Raw genomic sequence first — 23,052 nt, 5'->3', positions numbered from 1 at the left:
GCAGGAGTTGTCTACACAGCTTCAGGAGCTGTTAGACAAGGGTTTCATTCGGCCGAGCAGTTCGCCTTGGGGAGCGCCGATCTTATTTGTGAGGAAGAAGGATGGGTCGCATCGTATGTGCATTGATTATCGGGAGTTGAACAAAGTAACGGTGAAGAACCGTTACCCACTTCCGAGGATAGATGACTTGTTTGATCAGCTTCAGGGAGCGTCTTGGTTCTCCAAGATCGATCTACGCTCCGGTTATCATCAGATGAGGATGTACAGAAGACTGCTTTCAGGACCCGGTATGGTCATTATGAGTTCGTGGTGATGCCATTTGGGCTCACCAATGCCCCAGCCGCGTTCATGGATCTCATGAACCGCGTGTGCAGACCGATGCTGGATCGGTCGGTGATAGTGTTCATAGATGACATCTTGGTATATTCCAAGACACAGGGGCAGCACGAGGAGCACCTGCGGGAGGTGTTGGAGACTTTAAGGAGGGAGAGACTTTTCGCAAAGTTCTCCAAGTGTGAGTTCTGGTTGCGGGAGGTGCAGTTTCTTGGTCATCTCGTCAACCAGAAGGGTATTTTGGTAGATCCGACCAAGATTGAGGCCGTGATGCAGTGGGAGGTCCCGAGGTCTCCATCTGAGATTCGGAGCTTCCTGGGGTTGGCAGGGTATTATCGGAGATTTATTCAGGACTTCTCCAAGATAGCAGTGCCGCTCACCCGACTAACCAAGAAGTCGGTGGTTTTTCGTTGGGGGCCTGAGCAGCAGGCGGCGTTCGAGACTCTCAGGCAGAGATTGTGCGAGGCTCCGATCCTTACCTTGCCAGAGGGAGTAGAGGATTTCGTAGTCTATTGTGATGCTTCGATCACAGGTATGGGAGCAGTATTGATGCAGCGAGGCCATGTGGTAGCTTATGCCTCGAGACAGTTGAAGCCTCACGAGGCTAATTATCCTACCCACGACTTGGAGCTGGGGGCAGTTGTATTTGCCCTCAAGATTTGGAGACATTACCTTTATGGGGTCCGCTGTACTATATACACGGAGCACAAGAGTTTGCGATATCTTATGGATCAGCCGAGTTTGAACATGAGGCAGAGGAGATGGTTGGACGTGCTGAAGGACTATGACTGTGAGATCCTAAATCATCCAGGGAAGGCCAATGTGGTGGCCAACGCCCTGAGCCGCAAAGTGTCGACGGCCCCTATCAGAGGTCTGTGTATGAGGATGACAGTGATCACTCCGTTGTTGGAGCGGATCAAGGAGGCTCAGATGGAGGGCCTCAAGGAGGAGAGGCAGAAATGTGAGAGGATAGTGGGCCGAGTAGCTTCATTTGACTACGACAGTCGGGGTTTGTTGACGCTTCATGGTAGGGTGTGGGTACCGTACTGGGGTGGGGTACGGCAAGTATTGATGGACGAGGCTCATAAGTCTCGATTTTCTATCCACCCAGGAGCGACGAAGATGTATCGAGATCTTCGACCTGATTATTGGTGGCCCTGCATGAAGCGGGACGTCGCTTGGTATGTTGAGAGATGTTTGACCTGCCGGAAGGTCAAGGCGGAGCACCAGAGACCTCACGGCAAGATGCAGCCGTTAGACATTCCCGTGTGGAAATGGGAGGATATCACCATGGATTTTGTCACCAAACTCCCCAGGACCGCACGTGGAGTGGACTCGATATGGATAGTAGTGGATCGGTTGACGAAGAGTGCTCATTTTATTCCGATTCAGGAGAGTATATCGGCGGAAAAGTTAGCCGATATTTATGTGCGGGAGATTGTGGCACGTCATGGAGTGTCGGTATCGGTGGTGTCGGACCGAGATGTTCGTTTCACGTCCAGATTCTGGAAGCGGTTCCACGACGAGATGGGTACTCATCTCCATTTCAGCACCGCTTTCCACCCTCAGACTGACGGGCAGAGCGAGAGGACGACTCAGACTCTTGAGGATATGCTTAGGGCATGTGTTCTAGATTTTGGGGGCAGTTGGGATACGTATCTTCCGTTAGCGGAATTCTCGTATAACAACAGTTATCATGCGAGCATTGATCGACCTCCTTTTGAGATGGTATATGGCAAGAAGTGCAGGACCCCGATTTGTTGGGGCGAGGTCGGTCAGCGAGTCATAGGGAGCACCGAAGTGGTGCTCAAGACGACTGAGTTGATCCAGCAGGTCCGTAGTAGGCTGCAGATTGCGCAGAGTCGGCAGAAGAACTACGCCGACAGGAGGCGTTCGGACTTGGAGTTCCAAGTGGGAGATATGGTTCTTCTGAAAGTCTCACCTTGGAAAGGTGTCATCAGGTTCCGGAAGAGGGGCAAGTTGGGCCCCAGATTTATTGGTCCTTTCAGGGTTTTGGCCCGGGCGGGTCGGGTTACTTATCGGTTAGATCTACCTGAGGAGCTTAGTCAGATACACAGCACCTTCCACGTGTCGCAGTTAAGGAAGTGTTTGGTGGATGAGACGGCAGTCGTTCCCTTAGAGGACATTCAGGTTGATAGCGGCCTGAATTATATTGAGAGGCCGGTCGCGATTCTGGAACGGAAGATCAAGACCTTGAGGAACAAGGTAATTCAGCTAGTGAAGGTGCAGTGGCAGCACCGGAAGGGGTCTGAATGGACGTGGGAGGCTGAGGAGGAGATGAGAGCGCACTACCCGGAGATTTTTGCAGATCCAGCCGTAGCAGACTTCGAGGACGAAGTCTGAGACAAGTGGGGGAGAATTGTAACGACCCGTTCCCGGTATGTTAATTCATTGGTAATTGTTGTAAGTTTTTCAAGAGGAACTCGGCGAGTTCATAGCCTGACTCGCCGAGTAGGGTCGCGACTTCGAGCACGCGTGAGCTGGGGACTCGGCGAGTCCATATCCCTGACTCGGCGAGTCCATCCGTCTGGGTGAAACCCTAAATCCCCGGGTTGCCCACTATTTAAGTCACCTTATAGCCCCATTCTCGCCTCCCTCACCCTGAGAACACTGTGAGAAAAACCCTAATCCACCTTGAGAGCTTATAAGTGTTTTTGTGCCATTTTGTGAAGGTGTGAAGAAGGAGAAGAAGAAAGGAGCAAGGAGAAGAGTTGTAGTGCAAAGATCCAAGGGCAAATCTGAGTTATTTGAGGTATTTTCGGATTTCCCCTCTTGTTATATGCTTTAAACCTCCATTAGAGCTCTTCTAAGATCTAGTTGATGCTTGTTCCAAGCCTTATGTTTGCATGAATGCCTTAATAAGTCGAGATATCTTTAGATCTGAATGATTGGGTGTTGTAGAGCCCAGATCTACTGTCTTTTTGGAGTTACTTTGCATATTAACCATAGATCTACCCATTTTGTGCATCTTTTAGCCTTATTTCCCTTATTCATGAGGTTGTGCACGTAAAGTTGGAAACTTTACGTGGTAAATCAGCTTATTGGACCCAGATCTGTCAATTGTATGTGTTGGATTCAAACAAAATCGAGTAAAAATCAGTTGCATGGCGGCAACTCGGCGAGTCGGGAAGAACGACTCGGCGAGTTGGGTCGCGAGTTCCCGATTCCTTCATTTTTACCAGTGTCGAGTGGATCCAGTGAGTTAGAGAGTGGACTCAGCGAGTTGAGGGTAAACTCAGTGATGGAGGGACTCGACGAGTTGTTCATCAACTCGGCGAGTCCAAGGCAATCTTCTTAAGATCAAGAACAACTCGTCGAGTTTGTTCATCCGTCTCGGCGAGTCGGATGAAGATTGTCTGAGTTCTTGGATCAAGAGGGTACTCGTCGAGTCGATGCCACACTCGACGAGTAGCAGCGAGTAGAACTGAGAAGTGAGAGTAGGACTCGGCGAGTTGGGCGGCCCAACTCGGCGAGTCAGCCCAAAAGAGAGTTGACTTTGACCAAGGGTAAAAGAGTCATTTTACCCCAAGCGCAGTGTTTAGTATTTGATTGAGTGTGTTTATGGACCTGTAGCCGAGGAGATTCAGGAGCAGCAGCCGTTAGCTTCCCGAGCCACACACTCAGCAGCCAGCTTACGAGGTGAGTTTCCTTCTAGTAGGGACGGGTCTAAGGCCACAATGCTGGCCCGTTCAGTTAGCAGTAGTCTCTGGATTTAGGTTCGATGCAGTAGCTAGTATGTTGACGCCTTCGTGGCTCGGACAGGATTTGTGTGCTATGTCTTATGTGTTAAGTGTTATGTGTTCCGGGCTACGGCCCGATGTAGTATGCAGTATATGTGTTCATGCTAGATGATGTGTTATGCTATGCGATGTTCAGACAGTCAGTTCCGGACTTCGGTCCGATGCAGGGGACAAGGTCCCAGTCGGTTCCGGACTTCGGTCCGATGCAGTTAGTTCCGGACTTTGGTCCGATGCAGTTAGTTCCGGACTTCGGTCCGATGCAGTCAGTTCCGGACTTCGGTCCGATGCAGTCAGTTCCGGACTTCGGTCCGATGCAGGGGACAAGGTCCCAGTCAGTTCCGGACTTCAGTCCGATGCAGTTCCGGGCTTCGGCCCGATGCAGTAGGCAAGGCCCAATATGTGTTTATATGTTATTGTATGGTATGTGGTAGTTTGGGGGAGCTCACTAAGCTTCGTGCTTAGAGTTTCAGTTTTGGTTTCAGGTACTTCCGCAAGCAAAGGGAAGAGCTCGGGGTGACGGCATCGCACACACCACAGTTTTAGCTTTTAGCCTGGGATTGATTTAGTTTGTTTTGATTTGCCGTAGTATGATACAGTTTCCACACTGTGTTTTCTATTATGTTGGGATACATCACGTATGGTTTTATTATATGACACTCTGATTATGGTTTTGATTATATCGAAAAACGAAATTTTTGGGTCGTATTTTTGGGTCGTTTCAAGTTGGTATCAGAGCCCTGGTTTGAGGGATTCGGATACACTTCCGGGTGTATCTGAACTCAAACTAAGGGAAATAAAAGATTTTAGTAAAATAAAAATGTTTTACAAAAAGAATTTTGAAAGCACTCAGAAAGAAAGAATTGTTTTTAACAAGATAGAGGTGTGTGCATGCGGTCAGCCGAGCTCAAGTAAGTACTCCCAAATTACCCATACAAGTTATTTGTTCAGTTTCGGTTTCAGTAGAACAACATGCTAGTATAGGGCTAAGGATCTAGGAGAATGCCTTATGTGTCTGCTTATGTGTTACAGCTTTATGAGTATTGCATGCTAGAATTGAGTAGACAGCAGTAGGATAGCCTGTTTAGGTTATGCCTGATAGTATGAGCTTAGCATCCTATGCTAGTGCAGTTTCTTGTTATGAGAATAGCTTTTGTCTGAGTCTGTTTCCCTTATCCGAATGCTGCTTGCTTCGTGCTTGGTGGGGTTCTGAGTACTGGGAGTTAGCCATTAGGTGAACACGTCACACCACATGTAATCAGGTTTGAATAATCCTAGAGTGCTGGGACTGGCCCTATTGCGCAGCTCTTGTTTGAGTCCAACCGTTGTAGGGACGGATCTTTTACTTGAAGGATTATCTGATCCTCATCACATGTGATGGTGTTTAGGTGGTGGCTAGATGGCATTATGAGGAGACCTACAGCAGCTGAGGACCAGTTGTGTTGAGCTTGAGGTTTCCCTAGGGCAAGCCTAGGATGACAGTAGCAGAGAATGGCAGTAGTAGAAGTGACTTGGTGGAGTCAAGGCAGTTCTTGAGGAAAGTACGGATAGATGTGGAAGGTAGTATGGGCCCGTACTACTGAAAGCAGAGGATCCGTACTCGAATCAAGGAAGGCCAAGACAAGACCAGGAAGCTAGTAGTAGTATCATGATCCCTTGAGATATTTCAGTGTTCTGATGTTGTTATGAAATGTTTCGGAATGGTAGTTTTGCATCCGAGACCAGCAGTCGGCAGCTCAGATGCCGGAGGGGGATCAGGATCGGGATCAGGCCCGGAGGTCGGGCAGATGGATGAGCAGACCAGAGAGTTCCTTTCTTCTGAGGTTACCCGCATCATACTGGAGCAGACTCCTGTGATCTTCGGTTCGATCAAGGAGGGTATTTTAGAGCTGATGGATGAGAGATTGAGTACTTTCCGTGCTGAGATGGCGGCCGTGATGGGGTCGCGCACACTTACGTTCAGGGAGTTCAGGGCAGGCGGAGCTCCAGACTATCATGGGGCGCGGGACCCCATAGCGAGTACCAGATGGTTGGCGGATGTGGCCAACGCTTTCCGCACTAGCAGGTGTCCCGAGGGGGACAAGGTCAGATTGGCGTCCTGTCTTCTGAAGGACAGGGCACGGGATTGGTGGGAGGAGGTCGGACATGCCATCGGGGATGATGCGGCATTGGATGCCATGACCTGGGCTGATTTCTCTTACAGGTTCAGGGCGGAGTTTGCACCAGTCATTGAGGTGCAGTAGTTAGCTAGGGAGTTTCAGGACCTTACCCAGACTACAGAGACAGTGGCGGAGATCACTGCCAAGTTCAGGGAGAGGGCTCTTCTTGTTCCACAGTATGCAGCCAATGAGGAGATGAAGAAGGCCCGCTATCATGAGATGTTGCGGATTGACATCCGCATGTTTGTGAGCCGGTCCAGTTGTAAAACGCTGGACGACATGATTGCCAGAGCTAGAGAGAGGGAGATTGATCTCGAGATGGAGAAGAAGAGGAAACCGGAGGCGGTTTCGGGTTCAGGCAGTGTGGGCAAAAAGCCCAAGGTTTCAGATCATAGGTCTAGGAGTCAGCAGAGCCACGGTTGGTGTGGCAAGTGTGGGAGATTGCACGAGGGGGCGTGCAAGGCAGGGAGTTCCGGCTGCTACAAGTGCGGTCGGATTGGGCATTTGAGCAGGGATTGTACGGCCCCTGCTACTACGGTTACAGCATCAGATCTGATTTGCTTTCAGTGCAATCAGAGGGGACATAAAAAGTCCCAGTGTCCCAGTCTAGCTGCAGTAGGGAAGGTGTTTGCACCTGCCCCTGCCACCTTGAGGATTACGGATGGCCGGCAGGGCCGATCTGATGCGCCAGTGGCGAAGAGCAGGGCGTTTCAGATGACAGCAGAGGAGGCGCGAGCGACTCCTGATGTGGTGACGGGGTCGTTCTCGGTGAACGGCATCTCTGCTTTGGTATTGTTCGATTCGGGGGCTACCCGATCATTTGTATCGCTTGCGCTTAGCAAGAGATTTAGCAGAGCTCCAGGGGAGCTGGATTGTCCATTAGAGGTTGAGATAGCAGATGATAGGACCGTGAGGGTCGGCAGAGTACATAGAGGGTGTTCCCTTCAGATATTTGATGAGCAGTTTTCAGTGGACCTGGTTCCTATTCCCCTGCGAGGGAATAAAGTTATTGTGGGTATGGATTGGCTAAGCCCCAATGGGGCGGTGATTGATTGTGAGCTTCAGCTAGTGAGGGTTCGCACTCCCAGTGGGGGAGAGATAGTGATTCAGGGCGAGAGGCCCCAGCGAGGACCGACCTTTTGTTCCGCCGCAAGGGCGAGGCGCTATGTTCAGCAGGGTTGCACCGGTTTTGTAGCTTATGTCTTGGATGCCCGGGAGAAGGGCAAGACGACGATTGATGATGTTCCTATTGTTCGTGACTACCCGGATGTGTTTCCCGAGGATTTGCCGGGGATACCTCCAGGGAGGCAGGTTGAGTTCAGGATCGACCTGGTTCCTGGTGCGGCTCCGATAGCCAAAGCACCGTATCGACTTGCTCCCCCTGAGATGCAGGAGTTGTCTACACAGCTTCAGGAGCTGTTAGACAAGGGTTTCATTCGGCCGAGCAGTTCGCCTTGGGGAGCGCCGATCTTATTTGTGAGGAAGAAGGATGGGTCGCATCGTATGTGCATTGATTATCGGGAGTTGAACAAAATAACGGTGAAGAACCGTTACCCACTTCCGAGGATAGATGACTTGTTTGATCAGCTTCAGGGAGCGTCTTGGTTCTCCAAGATCGATCTACGCTCCGGTTATCATCAGATGAGGATGTACAGAAGACTGCTTTCAGGACCCGGTATGGTCATTATGAGTTCGTGGTGATGCCATTTGGGCTCACCAATGCCCCAGCCGCGTTCATGGATCTCATGAACCGCGTGTGCAGACCGATGCTGGATCGGTCGGTGATAGTGTTCATAGATGACATCTTGGTATATTCCAAGACACAGGGGCAGCACGAGGAGCACCTGCGGGAGGTGTTGGAGACTTTAAGGAGGGAGAGACTTTTCGCAAAGTTCTCCAAGTGTGAGTTCTGGTTGCGGGAGGTGCAGTTTCTTGGTCATCTCGTCAACCAGAAGGGTATTTTGGTAGATCCGACCAAGATTGAGGCCGTGATGCAGTGGGAGGTCCCGAGGTCTCCATCTGAGATTCGGAGCTTCCTGGGGTTGGCAGGGTATTATCGGAGATTTATTCAGGACTTCTCCAAGATAGCAGTGCCGCTCACCCGACTAACCAAGAAGTCGGTGGTTTTTCGTTGGGGGCCTGAGCAGCAGGCGGCGTTCGAGACTCTCAGGCAGAGATTGTGCGAGGCTCCGATCCTTACCTTGCCAGAGGGAGTAGAGGATTTCGTAGTCTATTGTGATGCTTCGATCACAGGTATGGGAGCAGTATTGATGCAGCGAGGCCATGTGGTAGCTTATGCCTCGAGACAGTTGAAGCCTCACGAGGCTAATTATCCTACCCACGACTTGGAGCTGGGGGCAGTTGTATTTGCCCTCAAGATTTGGAGACATTACCTTTATGGGGTCCGCTGTACTATATACACGGAGCACAAGAGTTTGCGATATCTTATGGATCAACCGAGTTTGAACATGAGGCAGAGGAGATGGTTGGACGTGCTGAAGGACTATGACTGTGAGATCCTAAATCATCCAGGGAAGGCCAATGTGGTGGCCAACGCCCTGAGCCGCAAAGTGTCGACGGCCCCTATCAGAGGTCTGTGTATGAGGATGACAGTGATCACTCCGTTGTTGGAGCGGATCAAGGAGGCTCAGATGGAGGGCCTCAAGGAGGAGAGGCAGAAATGTGAGAGGATAGTGGGCCGAGTAGCTTCATTTGACTACGACAGTCGGGGTTTGTTGACGCTTCATGGTAGGGTGTGGGTACCGTACTGGGGTGGGGTACGGCAAGTATTGATGGACGAGGCTCATAAGTCTCGATTTTCTATCCACCCAGGAGCGACGAAGATGTATCGAGATCTTCGACCTGATTATTGGTGGCCCTGCATGAAGCGGGACGTCGCTTGGTATGTTGAGAGATGTTTGACCTGCCGGAAGGTCAAGGCGGAGCACCAGAGACCTCACGGCAAGATGCAGCCGTTAGACATTCCCGTGTGGAAATGGGAGGATATCACCATGGATTTTGTCACCAAACTCCCCAGGACCGCACGTGGAGTGGACTCGATATGGATAGTAGTGGATCGGTTGACGAAGAGTGCTCATTTTATTCCGATTCAGGAGAGTATATCGGCGGAAAAGTTAGCCGATATTTATGTGCGGGAGATTGTGGCACGTCATGGAGTGTCGGTATCGGTGGTGTCGGACCGAGATGTTCGTTTCACGTCCAGATTCTGGAAGCGGTTCCACGACGAGATGGGTACTCATCTCCATTTCAGCACCGCTTTCCACCCTCAGACTGACGGGCAGAGCGAGAGGACGACTCAGACTCTTGAGGATATGCTTAGGGCATGTGTTCTAGATTTTGGGGGCAGTTGGGATACGTATCTTCCGTTAGCGGAATTCTCGTATAACAACAGTTATCATGCGAGCATTGATCGACCTCCTTTTGAGATGTTATATGGCAAGAAGTGCAGGACCCCGATTTGTTGGGGCGAGGTCGGTCAGCGAGTCATAGGGAGCACCGAAGTGGTGCTCAAGACGACTGAGTTGATCCAGCAGGTCCGTAGTAGGCTGCAGACTGCGCAGAGTCGGCAGAAGAACTACGCCGACAGGAGGCGTTCGGACTTGGAGTTCCAAGTGGGAGATATGGTTCTTCTGAAAGTCTCACCTTGGAAAGGTGTCATCAGGTTCCGGAAGAGGGGCAAGTTGGGCCCCAGATTTATTGGTCCTTTCAAGGTTTTGGCCCGGGCGGGTCGGGTTACTTATCGGTTAGATCTACCTGAGGAGCTTAGTCAGATACACAGCACCTTCCACGTGTCGCTGTTAAGGAAGTGTTTGGTGGATGAGACGGCAGTCGTTCCCTTAGAGGACATTCAGGTTGATAGCGGCCTGAATTATATTGAGAGGCCGGTCGCGATTCTGGAACGGAAGATCAAGACCTTGAGGAACAAGGTAATTCAGCTAGTGAAGGTGCAGTGGCAGCACCGGAAGGGGTCTGAATGGACGTGGGAGGCTGAGGAGGAGATGAGAGCGCACTACCCGGAGATTTTTGCAGATCCAGCCGTAGCAGACTTCGAGGACGAAGTCTGAGACAAGTGGGGGAGAATTGTAACGACCCGTTCCCGGTATGTTAATTCATTGGTAATTGTTGTAAGTTTTTCAAGAGGAACTCGGCGAGTTCATGGCCTGACTCGCCGAGTAGGGTCGCGACTTCGAGCACGCGTGAGCTGGGGACTCGGCGAGTCCATATCCCTGACTCGGCGAGTCCATCCGTCTGGGTGAAACCCTAAATCCCCGGGTTGCCCACTATTTAAGTCACCTTATAGCCCCATTCTCGCCTCCCTCACCCTGAGAACACTGTGAGAAAAACCCTAATCCACCTTGAGAGCTTATAAGTGTTTTTGTGCCATTTTGTGAAGGTGTGAAGAAGGAGAAGAAGAAAGGAGCAAGGAGAAGAGTTGTAGTGCAAAGATCCAAGGGAAAATCTGAGTTATTTGAGGTATTTTCGGATTTCCCCTCTTGTTATATGCTTTAAACCTCCATTAGAGCTCTTCTAAGATCTAGTTGATGCTTGTTCCAAGCCTTATGTTTGCATGAATGCCTTAATAAGTCGAGATATCTTTAGATCTGAATGATTGGGTGTTGTAGAGCCCAGATCTACTGTCTTTTTGGAGTTACTTTGCATATTAACCATAGATCTACCCATTTTGTGCATCTTTTAGCCTTATTTCCCTTATTCATGAGGTTGTGCACGTAAAGTTGGAAACTTTACGTGGTAAATCAGCTTATTGGACCCAGATCTATCAATTGTATGTGTTGGATTCAAACAAAATCGAGTAAAAATCAGTTGCATGGCGGCAACTCGGCGAGTCGGGAAGAACGACTCGGCGAGTTGGGTCGCGAGTTCCCGATTCCTTCATTTTTACCAGTGTCGAGTGGATCCAGTGAGTTAGAGAGTGGACTCAGCGAGTTGAGGGTAAACTCAGTGATGGAGGGACTCGTCGAGTTGTTCATCAACTCGGCGAGTCCAAGGCAATCTTCTTAAGATCAAGAACAACTCGTCGAGTTTGTTCATCCGGCTCGGCGAGTCGGATGAAGATTGTCTGAGTTCTTGGATCAAGAGGGTACTCGTCGAGTCGATGCCACACTCGACGAGTAGCAGCGAGTAGAACTGAGAAGTGAGAGTAGGACTCGGCGAGTTGGGCGGCCCAACTCGGCGAGTCAGCCCAAAAGAGAGTTGACTTTGACCAAGGGTAAAAGAGTCATTTTACCCCAAGCGCAGTGTTTAGTATTTGATTGAGTGTGTTTATGGACCTGTAGCCGAGGAGATTCAGGAGCAGCAGCCGTTAGCTTCCCGAGCCACACACTCAGCAGCCAGCTTACGAGGTGAGTTTCCTTCCAGTAGGGACGGGTCTAAGGCCACAATGCTGGCCCGTTCAGTTAGCAGTAGTCTCTGGATTTAGGTTCGATGCAGTAGCTAGTATGTTGACGCCTTCGTGGCTCGGACAGGATTTGTGTGCTATGTCTTATGTGTTAAGTGTTATGTGTTCCGGGCTACGGCCCGATGTAGTATGCAGTATATGTGTTCATGCTAGATGATGTGTTATGCTATGCGATGTTCAGACAGTCAGTTCCGGACTTCGATCCGATGCAGGGGACAAGGTCCCAGTCGGTTCCGGACTTCGGTCCGATGCAGTTAGTTCCGGACTTTGGTCCGATGCAGTTAGTTCCGGACTTCGGTCCGATGCAGTCAGTTCCGGACTTCGGTCCGATGCAGTCAGTTCCGGACTTCGGTCCGATGCAGGGGACAAGGTCCCAGTCAGTTCCGGACTTCAGTCCGATGCAGTTCCGGGCTTCGGCCCGATGCAGTAGGCAAGGCCCAATATGTGTTTATATGTTATTGTATGGTATGTGGTAGTTTGGGGGAGCTCACTAAGCTTCGTGCTTACAGTTTCAGTTTTGGTTTCAGGTACTTCCGCAAGCAAAGGGAAGAGCTCGGGGTGACGGCATCGCACACACCACAGTTTTAGCTTTTAGCCTGGGATTGATTTAGTTTGTTTTGATTTGCCGTAGTATGATACAGTTTCCACACTGTGTTTTCTATTATGTTGGGATACATCACGTATGGTTTTATTATATGACACTCTGATTATGGTTTTGATTATATCGAAAAACGAAATTTTTGGGTCGTATTTTTGGGTCGTTTCAAGTTGGTATCAGAGCCCTGGTTTGAGGGATTCGGATACAGTTCCGGGTGTATCTGAACTCAAACTAAGGGAAATAAAAGATTTTAGTAAAATAAAAATGTTTTACAAAAAGAATTTTGAAAGCACTCAGAAAGAAAGAATTGTTTTTAACAAGATAGAGGTGTGTGCATGCGGTCAGCCGAGCTCAAGTAAGTACTCCCAAATTACCCATACAAGTTATTTGTTCAGTTTCAGTTTCAGTAGAACAGCATGCTAGTATAGGGCTAAGGATCTAGGAGAATGCCTTATGTGTCTGCTTATGTGTTACAGCTTTATGAGTATTGCATGCTAGAATTGAGTAGACAGCAGTAGGATAGCCTGTTTAGGTTATGCCTGATAGTATGAGCTTAGCATCCTATGCTAGTGCAGTTTCTTGTTATGAGAATAGCTTTTTTCTGAGTCTGTTTCCCTTATCCGAATGCTGCTTGCTTCGTGCTTGGTGGGGTTCTGAGTACTGGGAGTTAGCCATTAGGTGAACACGTCACACCACATGTAATCAGGTTTGAATAATCCTAGAGTGCTGGGACTGGCCCTATTGCGCAGCTCTTGTTTGAGTCCAACCGTTGTAGGGACGGATCTTTTACTTGAAGGATTATCTGATCCTCATCACATGTGATGGTGTTTAGGTGGTGGCTAGCTGGCATTATGAGGAGACCTACAGCAGCTGAGGACCAGTTGTGTTGAGCTTGAGGTTTCCCTAGGGCAAGCCTAGGATGACAGTAGCAGAGAATGGCAGTAGTAGAAGTGACTTGGTGGAGTCAAGTTAGTTCTTGAGGAAAGTACGGATAGATGTGGAAGGTAGTATGGGCCCGTACTACTGAAATCAGAGGATCCGTACTCGAATCAAGGAAGGCCAAGACAAGACCAGGAAGCTAGTAGTAGTATCATGATCCCTTGAGATATTTCAGTGTTCTGATGTTGTTATGAAATGTTTCGGAATGGTAGTTTTGCATCCGAGACCAGCAGTCGGCAGCTCAGATGCCGGAGGGGGATCAGGATCGGGATCAGGCCCGGAGGTCGGGCAGATGGATGAGCAGACCAGAGAGTTCCTTTCTTCTGAGGTTACCCGCATCATACTGGAGCAGACTCCTGTGATCTTCGGTTCGATCAAGGAGGGTATTTTAGAGCTGATGGATGAGAGATTGAGTACTTTCCGTGCTGAGATGGCGGCCGTGATGGGGTCGCGCACACTTACGTTCAGGGAGTTCAGGGCAGGCGGAGCTCCAGACTATCATGGGGCGCGGGACCCCATAGCGAGTACCAGATGGTTGGCGGATGTGGCCAACGCTTTCCGCACTAGCAGGTGTCCCGAGGGGGACAAGGTCAGATTGGCGTCCTGTCTTCTGAAGGACAGGGCACGGGATTGGTGGGAGGAGGTCGGACATGCCATCGGGGATGATGCGGCATTGGATGCCATGACCTGGGCTGATTTCTCTACCAGGTTCAGGGCGGAGTTTGCACCAGTCATTGAGGTGCAGTAGTTAGCTAGGGAGTTTCAGGACCTTACCCAGACTACAGAGACAGTGGCGGAGATCACCGCCAAGTTCAGGGAGAGGGCTCTTCTTGTTCCACAGTATGCAGCCGATGAGGAGATGAAGAAGGCCCGCTATCATGAGATGTTGCGGATTGACATCCGCATGTTTGTGAGCCGGTCCAGTTGTAAAACGCTGGACGACATGATTGCCAGAGCTAGAGAGAGGGAGATTGATCTCGAGATGGAGAAGAAGAGGAAACCGGAGGCGGTTTCGGGTTCAGGCAGTGTGGGCAAAAAGCCCAAGGTTTCAGATCATAGGTCTAGGAGTCAGCAGAGCCACGGTTGGTGTGGCAAGTGTGGGAGATTGCACGAGGGGGCGTGCAAGGCAGGGAGTTCCGGCTGCTACAAGTGCGGTCGGATTGGGCATTTGAGCAGGGATTGTACGGCCCCTGCTACTACGGTTACAGCATCAGATCTGATTTGCTTTCAGTGCAATCAGAGGGGACATAAAAAGTCTCAGTGTCCCAGTCTAGCTGCAGCAGGGAAGGTGGTTGCACCTGCCCCTGCCACCTTGAGGATTACGGATGGCCGGCAGGGCCGATCTGATGCGCCAGTGGCGAAGAGCAGGGCGTTTCAGATGACAGCAGAGGAGGCGCGAGCGACTCCTGATGTGGTGACGGGGTCGTTCTCGGTGAACGGCATCTCTGCTTTGGTATTGTTCGATTCGGGGGCTACCCGATCATTTGTATCGCTTGCGCTTAGCAAGAGATTTAGCAGAGCTCCAGGGGAGCTGGATTGTCCATTAGAGGTTGAGATAGCAGATGATAGGACCGTGAGGGTCGGCAGAGTACATAGAGGGTGTTCCCTTCAGATATTTGATGAGCAGTTTTCAGTGGACCTGGTTCCTATTCCCCTGCGAGGGAATAAAGTTATTGTGGGTATGGATTGGCTAAGCCCCAATGGGGCGGTGATTGATTGTGAGCTTCAGCTAGTGAGGGTTCTGTTGGATTAGTGTCTAAGTCCATAACTATTTTGGTATGTACTTGACCCGATGGTGCATGGTCCTTTTGGGTTGCCTTCACCAAAGCAACTTGATTGGAGAAATGAATAAAGAGAGAGAGAGGATAATATGATTTATTAATATGTTATAAGAATAATATATTAAAGGAGAAATCATATTTGTTTAATTAATATTGGTCAATAATTAATTAAGAATTAGTTTTGTGATCAAATGTAATTAATTAAACTAGAGGGGCTGAATTGTAATTATGTGATAGTTACAAAATAAGGTAAGGATTATCTTATATATATGGTGAACGAATTTGAGGTGTAAATCCCTTAGAATTCGAGTATGATAAGGATTCAAGGATTATCTTATTGGTTGCTTAATGGATAATCAACTAGATAAGGATAATGACTGAAACCCTATCTCTACACCTATATAAACACCCCTAGGGCCATGAATTCGTGTATGACTTCCCAAGAGGTCCTAGATACGAATTCTAACCTCTCACCTCTCTCCTTATACTTTCTCCACTTGCTTATGGTGTTTGTGAGCCATTAGAGGAGTGACACTTGTGACTCTAAGCCTTCCAAAGTTAATACAAGGAGATTTGGGATTGTTATTGCTACATAACAATCAAGGTAACATTATAAACTCATTCTTATGTTAATATGATTATTTGAATACTAGAATTAGGGTTTATAGTCTTGGATTGAAAGCATGTACAATAGAGAAACCTAGATCCAAGCATTAGGGTTTGTATGAGCACATAGGATGTCTTATGACCAAAACCCATCAGTGGTATCAGAGCCTTGATTGGTTTCTATTGTATTGATGCATATTTGATCGTAATAAGCACTGAAAATCGATTTTTTTGAGTTTTGAAGGTTTGACTCGCCGAGTCACTTGGTGAACTCGCCGAGTCAGCTGAACTCGACGAGTCCAAGCCCAGACTCGACGAGTCAAAGGGTCTGATAGCTCAGATTCGCGATTTTCTTCCTGTTTTGGTTTTGGATAATTACCATAAACTTGCTTTTGTGATAAAATCCGAATTTTTTCATTATTATGTGATTATCCTTACCAAAATAGAAGATAATTGTCAAAATTTAGATAATCACTTGTTTTATTAGATAAAGTTTGATTATTTGTAATTTAGATTTGAATTATCTTGTGAAATAGTTTCAATTTATCCCTTTAGGTTTTATAGTTTAAATTTGAACCCCAAAAGTTTTGTTGTTTTGAAATTTAAATAGTTAAAACCCTAATGCTTTGAAATGTTTCAAAACTTGCCCTCAAGTTTTGGAATTTAAAAGTTGATTAAAAGGTTTAATTAGAAATGTTAAATTCTAAAACTCTAGTGATGTTTTGAAAGTTCAAATCACACCCTTATGGTTTTATTAATTAATTAAGGAGTATAATTAAAAGAGGTTTAATAAATCCATAAAAGTTTAGGTTAACTATTTAATAGAATTAAAGGTGTAATTGTTAAAGTTAACCACATAGTATTTTAAAAGTATAAAATACACCCTATACTATATATAAGATTAAAAGTCTAACATTATATATATGTATGAGTAAAAGTCAGTCTTACCGTTAGTAGGCCTCATTCACGAAGCTGGTCTATAAGGGGTGTTTAAGGAAATTGCCTATAAAATGGCGATTGAATGGGTATCCACTCTTACCCACCGCACTCTTGATTAGTGGAGGGTCATTAGCCGAACGGGTAGGATAGGACGAAACCTTCCATTATAAGTATAATGAAATACAGAGTAACTAAATGTTTCGCAAATTCCCAATCTTAGTTACTTAGGCAAAAGTGAATTGATGCAATTCCATGAAATTACACTTTGTGCCCTTGCGAAGACGTTAGTGGAGCGTGTGTGGTTTACCGGCACACTAAATGGTTCTAAGCAAAGGTAGCAAAGGGTGACTCAATGTTTGTCATAGTTCGGTGGAGCGTGTGTGGTTTACCGGCACATCGAATAGGTGATTGTAACATGTGAGGGCACCATGTAGTTTGCATGGTTATTCACACCCGCTTTGTGATCCTCGGCAACCCAGTCACAAACAAGAGGGGCATATCGAGATTTAAACATGCCATTGAAATGTTCAATGAATCTCAAAGGATCTAGGAGTTTTCATAGATTTAAAACTTAAATTTCTTTTTCGTTTCTCATGGTGAAAACTAGTGAATCGTCATTCACTTACCTTCAAATGTTCTGCGATTTGGGTTACGGCATCCCTCTCCCGAGTTGTAGGATATTGTGTTGGGTCCTAGCCTTGGAATTTCATTTGGGTGATTTACCAAGGACTCAATCAATCAACTAACTAGAATTCGTTTTTCTCCCGATGTCAAAGTTCGACAACTATGGTCTTCTCAAGTCCCGTGGAACAAGCATTCCGCATGAAGATGATATTCTACGATTCGATCGAGGAACAAGAAATCATGCTTCACTTCCTCCTCCTCCTCCAATTATTCTCCCTAACCCACAAGATTGTAAAATTGAAAAGTTCAATATCACTCAAGCCCTTTTGGCAAGTAAACATAAAGAAGGAAAGTCGGTGTGTGCACACGTCCTAGGGATGAAGTCGCACATTGATAGACTAAGAATGATAGGATCCATTGTCGGTGAAGAGATGGCTGTTGATTGGGTTCTTCAATCACTTCCTAACTCATATAGTGAGTTCGTAAGAGAGTACTATATGATGAACCGCGACGTGACCCTTATAGATCTCACCTATATGCTTATTGCTGCTGAATCAACAATGGTTTGGCGCAATAGAAAAGCAAAGTTGATTGGTGAATCTGCCTTCGAGACCTCTGTGGATATAGACAATGGCAATGAAAGACATGCAATGATCGAAAAGTTTGATCATAAGAGAAAGGCGATGTCTGAAGTAGTTCCATGTGTTGTTCCAAAAAGAGTCAATTTGCTTTTATTGCCAAGAGAAGGGGCATTGGAGACGAAGCTGCCCTATTTACCTAAGAGATCTAAGAGATGGGAGAGTCGAAACGTATGGCTCTAATTTAGGTAAAATCCATTGACTAACTCTTTTAAGCTTCATTCTAGGTTCTGAATACATAATGTGATAAGATTACAATTGATGTTTAGAAGGATCAAAGAAAAGAAAAGAAGCTTAAGGGAAGAAGTGAGCAGAATCTAACCGTGAAGGAATGGATTTCGATTGCGTTTCTCGAAGATTAGATTCTTGAGCTACTACTTAGAGTTAGAATTAGATTGCTAAGAAAGATGTATTTGCATAAGTTTTTCAATGAGTTGCATTGTGAAGGACAAATTTTTCCGCAATAAAATAAATTTTGATTTTAAACTTTATTTATTTATCCTTACAATGGCGTGTATGAAAAATTGATGTTGAAATTATTAGCAATAATGGATTTGTTTCTTATTGTGTTATGGAAAGTCAAGAATTTACCAAATAGGGAGAGTTTCTCATTGCCCAAGTTTCAATTGGACAGAAACTTGGAATCATGCAACTTGGTTGCATGATGAATGAGAAACTTCATATTTGATAATTAGACTAATTCGTTGACAAAGTGTCAAGTGAAGGACTAGGAGATCGAGTACACAAAGTTGTGTGTTGATCAAGTTCACCATAAGAGTAACAAAGATATTCGTCATCATTTACTAAAGGTTTAGTAAATATGATTATACTTACAAGATTAAGTGTAATTCTAAATTGATTAAAGGGTTTAGATCAATAGTAGAACGAATAAGAAGAATCATGTAGGCAGAAAGATAAGAGTTTCTCCATTCTAAGAAGAAGGGAGAGTGGCTTTTATGCTTTATGATAGGTCTTAATGATTAAGAACCATATCTCAATTGATCCTCTAAGTGAGTCTTGGTACAATTGTATGTCCAAGAAGAGGAATCAAAGATTGATGAAATGGTCAAATCAAGAAGACAATCATACTTTGTTCCAATAACAAGTCTTAAAGTTAAGATTGTGACAATGAGTAAAAAGTATTAAAGGTTTATAACATTCATCAAATGTGGAAAGTTGTGATGTCTTGGATAAGACAAAGACCAATTATGACCAATTTATGAAGTGTTTTGATACAAGCTACACTAACTCTTGAAAATTTGTTTGTCAAGAAATGTTTATAGACAAAAGAATCTTATATGTCAAGGAGTCAGTGGGAGTCTTAATGGTCTCGAAAAGTTTCAAGAACAAATCAAATAAACCTTATCGATCATCACTAGCACACGAGTTGAGGTTTACAACCTATCGTAAAGACATTATTTTGTTTCTGTGCCAATCCAATCGAGTTAATTATGCATGTGAGTCCTATGAGTTCTCATTTGAATGCGTAAAAGGCAAGGACCTTGATCAATGAAAGGTAAATTGATAGGAAAAAGGTAAGATGCTTAACTACTTGGAAGACGTGGTGGGCAGCTGTGCTACCATAAGGCAAGAAATCAAGATTAAGAAAGTTCGATCCATAAGAGTTTGAATTTGTCGTAAACTTTGGTTTTAACAAATTCGCATGGATAGGAACACATACACCGTTTAAATCTAAGTGTCATAAGATTTCCTCCTTCATGAAAATGATTGTGAGAAAATGCTTTCACTAAGAAAGATTTTAAAAGATAGTGATTGTAAAATTGCATTCTCAAATTCGATCATGGTTACGGCATCCCTTTCCATAATTTGAATTGTGAGGTTTGGCAATTAGTCTTAATTGTTAAGACACACATATGAACTATCTAAGGCAAAAAGTGTATAAGTTCAAGAAGCCTTGATAAAAGATTATCAAAGCACCAAGTATTAGAAACATGAACTTAAGAAATTCAATAAGTATTGTTTTTCTGAAAGTTAAGATGTTTATGAATACATGTCGAAGCTAGTGAGAGCATAAGTGTTATGTTTTATAATAATCATCATGATAGTGGGAGCATAAATGTTATGATTGTATGATTATTAAGGCACGTATTGCATAGTTGGCAATATTAATTATAGAAAACAAGAGTCATACTTTGCAAAGTTGTAAGAGTTGAAAGGTTGTTTTGCTATAATTAAGGGAGAGAATATTATGCTTCATTTCAAATCTAAAGGATTAGATTGCGAAATGTTGATAAATTTAGTCAAAGGTACATAGTGTGTTCTTAAAATTTCGATTGTGATTACGGCATTCCTCTTTGCAATTCGAATTTTGAGAACATAGCAAATAAAACATTATGCGTCGTGTCCCATACGCTTCGGGTATAGGATCGATTGCGAATGCTTTAATGTTTGACCATTCTAAAATTTTCCAAATGTATAGTGCATTTAGAGGGAAAAGGGACTAGAATTGGTTTTGACTAAAATAATTAAACAACTATCAAAGGACAATCCAAAGTTCGACGAGGATTGGTCGCTTGCGAGTAGTTGGAAGTATAGTATTGGAAATTATGGAAGTGTTTCCATATTGGATGGACGATATCGACATCATTACGAATAGATAAGATTCTATTAAGAATGAGTTGTCATATAGAAAATATGGAAGTATGTCCATGTTGGGAAGTAAAATCTATGTCTAGATTAGAAACTTTATGCGAAAGGATGTTCAATGGAATGTACTTTGAGTGAGAGACATCATATCTAAGGAATTGTCTTGTAGCAATCTCCGATAGAGGAATTTGTAATATCATTGGCAATAGTCTTTGAGACTTTGGTGCAGTGACATTACAAAAGGATCGTTGCATAAAGTGTTAGAATCTAGTATATTCTATAAATAACAAGAATTTGACATTCTTACACTTAAGAAAATGGATTTGGTGTTGTAAAATGAGAATGATTGGAAATGTGTTCAATTTGTCTATTTCGCAAAAGAAAGAACCATAGGTAAACATTGTGTGCATACTAGGAGCATGGGACAAGTGTTGGAATTAAAATGCGAAGTTGATTACCCGAAACGACAAATAATGAGTAATCGATATGGTGATAAATAAAACATGTTTTGTTTATACTCAAAGGTTTGAGGCCATATGGGATTAGTATTATTCTTGTGTTTCACCTTGCATGTTTTGACTTCCAGAATAATTGAGTTTATTAAGAATAATCGAATTATTCAAACGGGCCACAGTCGTTCATATGTTGGAAGTAGATATGAATGAAGACTGTCGTGAATTGGTGTGTGGATTGTCTAAAAGAGTATTAGACATAAGCAAATGTTTGCTGCAACGTTCATGAGTGCTTACGAATATGATTTGAGCATTGGATTAAACCCACGCTCACTTGGATCACTCCATGAATTGTATTACGAGTGATTGGTGAGACGATAACATCTTATATTCTTGAAACCGAGATGTGTGAGTTGTATCTTGCGAATCGGTTGCACATTGATAATATGTAAACGCACCAGTAACTTGGTGTTATAAAACATATTGTTGTGTGTAATTCGGTGAGTGAGTGCAAGCAAGCATTGTATCAAAGTTTATCCGTTCCTTTTATCCAAAGTAGGATAAAAGCGATATCTTTGGGCCCCTCGATGGTTTAGTGATGACATACGTAAATGCTCGGTCGGGCTAGGGCTAATTTGATTTGTTCAATTAGTCTGTCGTCATAAATCAGAAATCGAAAAGTAGTACAAAGAGAATGATTAGAAATCATGTCTCAGACGATATCAAGAATGGAGGAATATATGATCCCTTATCTAAGGACACGCGTATCTGATATGATCAGAGTTGACAGCGGCTTTGGAAAGCTACGATTGCAGATCAGGATCTGAAGTCATACGCAGAATAGTTGTTAGACTTATCCAAGTGGGAGACTGTTGGATTAGTGTCTAAGTCCATAACTATTTTGGTATGTACTTGACCCGATGGTGCATGGTCCTTTTGGGTTGCCTTCACCAAAGCAACTTGATTGGAGAAATGAATAAAGAGAGAGAGAGGATAATATGATTTATTAATATGTTATAAGAATAATATATTAAAGGAGAAATCATATTTGTTTAATTAATATTGGTCAATAATTAATTAAGAATTAGTTTTGTGATCAAATGTAATTAATTAAACTAGAGGGGCTGAATTGTAATTATGTGATAGTTACAAAATAAGGTAAGGATTATCTTATATATATGGTGAACGAATTTGAGGTGTAAATCCCTTAGAATTCGAGTATGATAAGGATTCAAGGATTATCTTATTGGTTGCTTAATGGATAATCAACTAGATAAGGATAATGACTGAAACCCTATCTCTACACCTATATAAACACCCCTAGGGCCATGAATTCGTGTATGCCTTCCCAAGAGGTCCTAGATACGAATTCTAACCTCTCACCTCTCTCCTTATACTTTCTCCACTTGCTTATGGTGTTTGTGAGCCATTAGAGGAGTGACACTTGTGACTCTAAGCCTTCCAAAGTCAATACAAGGAGATTTGGGATTGTTATTGCTACATAACAATCAAGGTAACATTATAAACTCATTCTTATGTTAATATGATTATTTGAATACTAGAATTAGGGTTTATAGTCTTGGATTGAAAGCATGTACAATAGAGAAACCTAGATCCAAGAATTAGGGTTTGTATGAGCACATAGGATGTCTTATGACCAAAACCCATCAGGTTCGCACTCCCAGTGGGGGAGAGATAGTGATTCAGGGCGAGAGGCCCCAGCGAGGACCGACCTTTTGTTTCGCCGCAAGGGCGAGGCGCTATGTTCAGCAGGGTTGCACCGGTTTTGTAGCTTATGTCTTGGATGCCCGGGAGAAGGGCAAGACGACGATTGATGATGTTCCTATTGTTCGTGACTACCCGGATGTGTTTCCCGAGGATTTGCCGGGGATACCTCCAGGGAGGCAGGTTGAGTTCAGGATCGACCTGGTTCCTGGTGCGGCTCCGATAGCCAAAGCACCGTATCGACTTGCTCCCCCTGAGATGCAGGAGTTGTCTACACAGCTTCAGGAGCTGTTAGACAAGGGTTTCATTCGGCCGAGCAGTTCGCCTTGGGGAGCGCCGATCTTATTTGTGAGGAAGAAGGATGGGTCGCAAACAGAGCTCAAGAGATCTTAACTGGTTTAGCTAACTTATTTAAAAAAGTACTTAATGAGACTTTTATATTAGAATTTTAGCATA

The sequence above is a fragment of the Lactuca saligna genome, chromosome 2 (assembly GCF_052625555.1).
Source record: "Lactuca saligna cultivar CGN05327 chromosome 2, ASM5262555v1, whole genome shotgun sequence".
Taxonomy (NCBI): Eukaryota; Viridiplantae; Streptophyta; class Magnoliopsida; order Asterales; family Asteraceae; genus Lactuca; species Lactuca saligna.
This window is presented reverse-complemented; position numbering follows the sequence as displayed.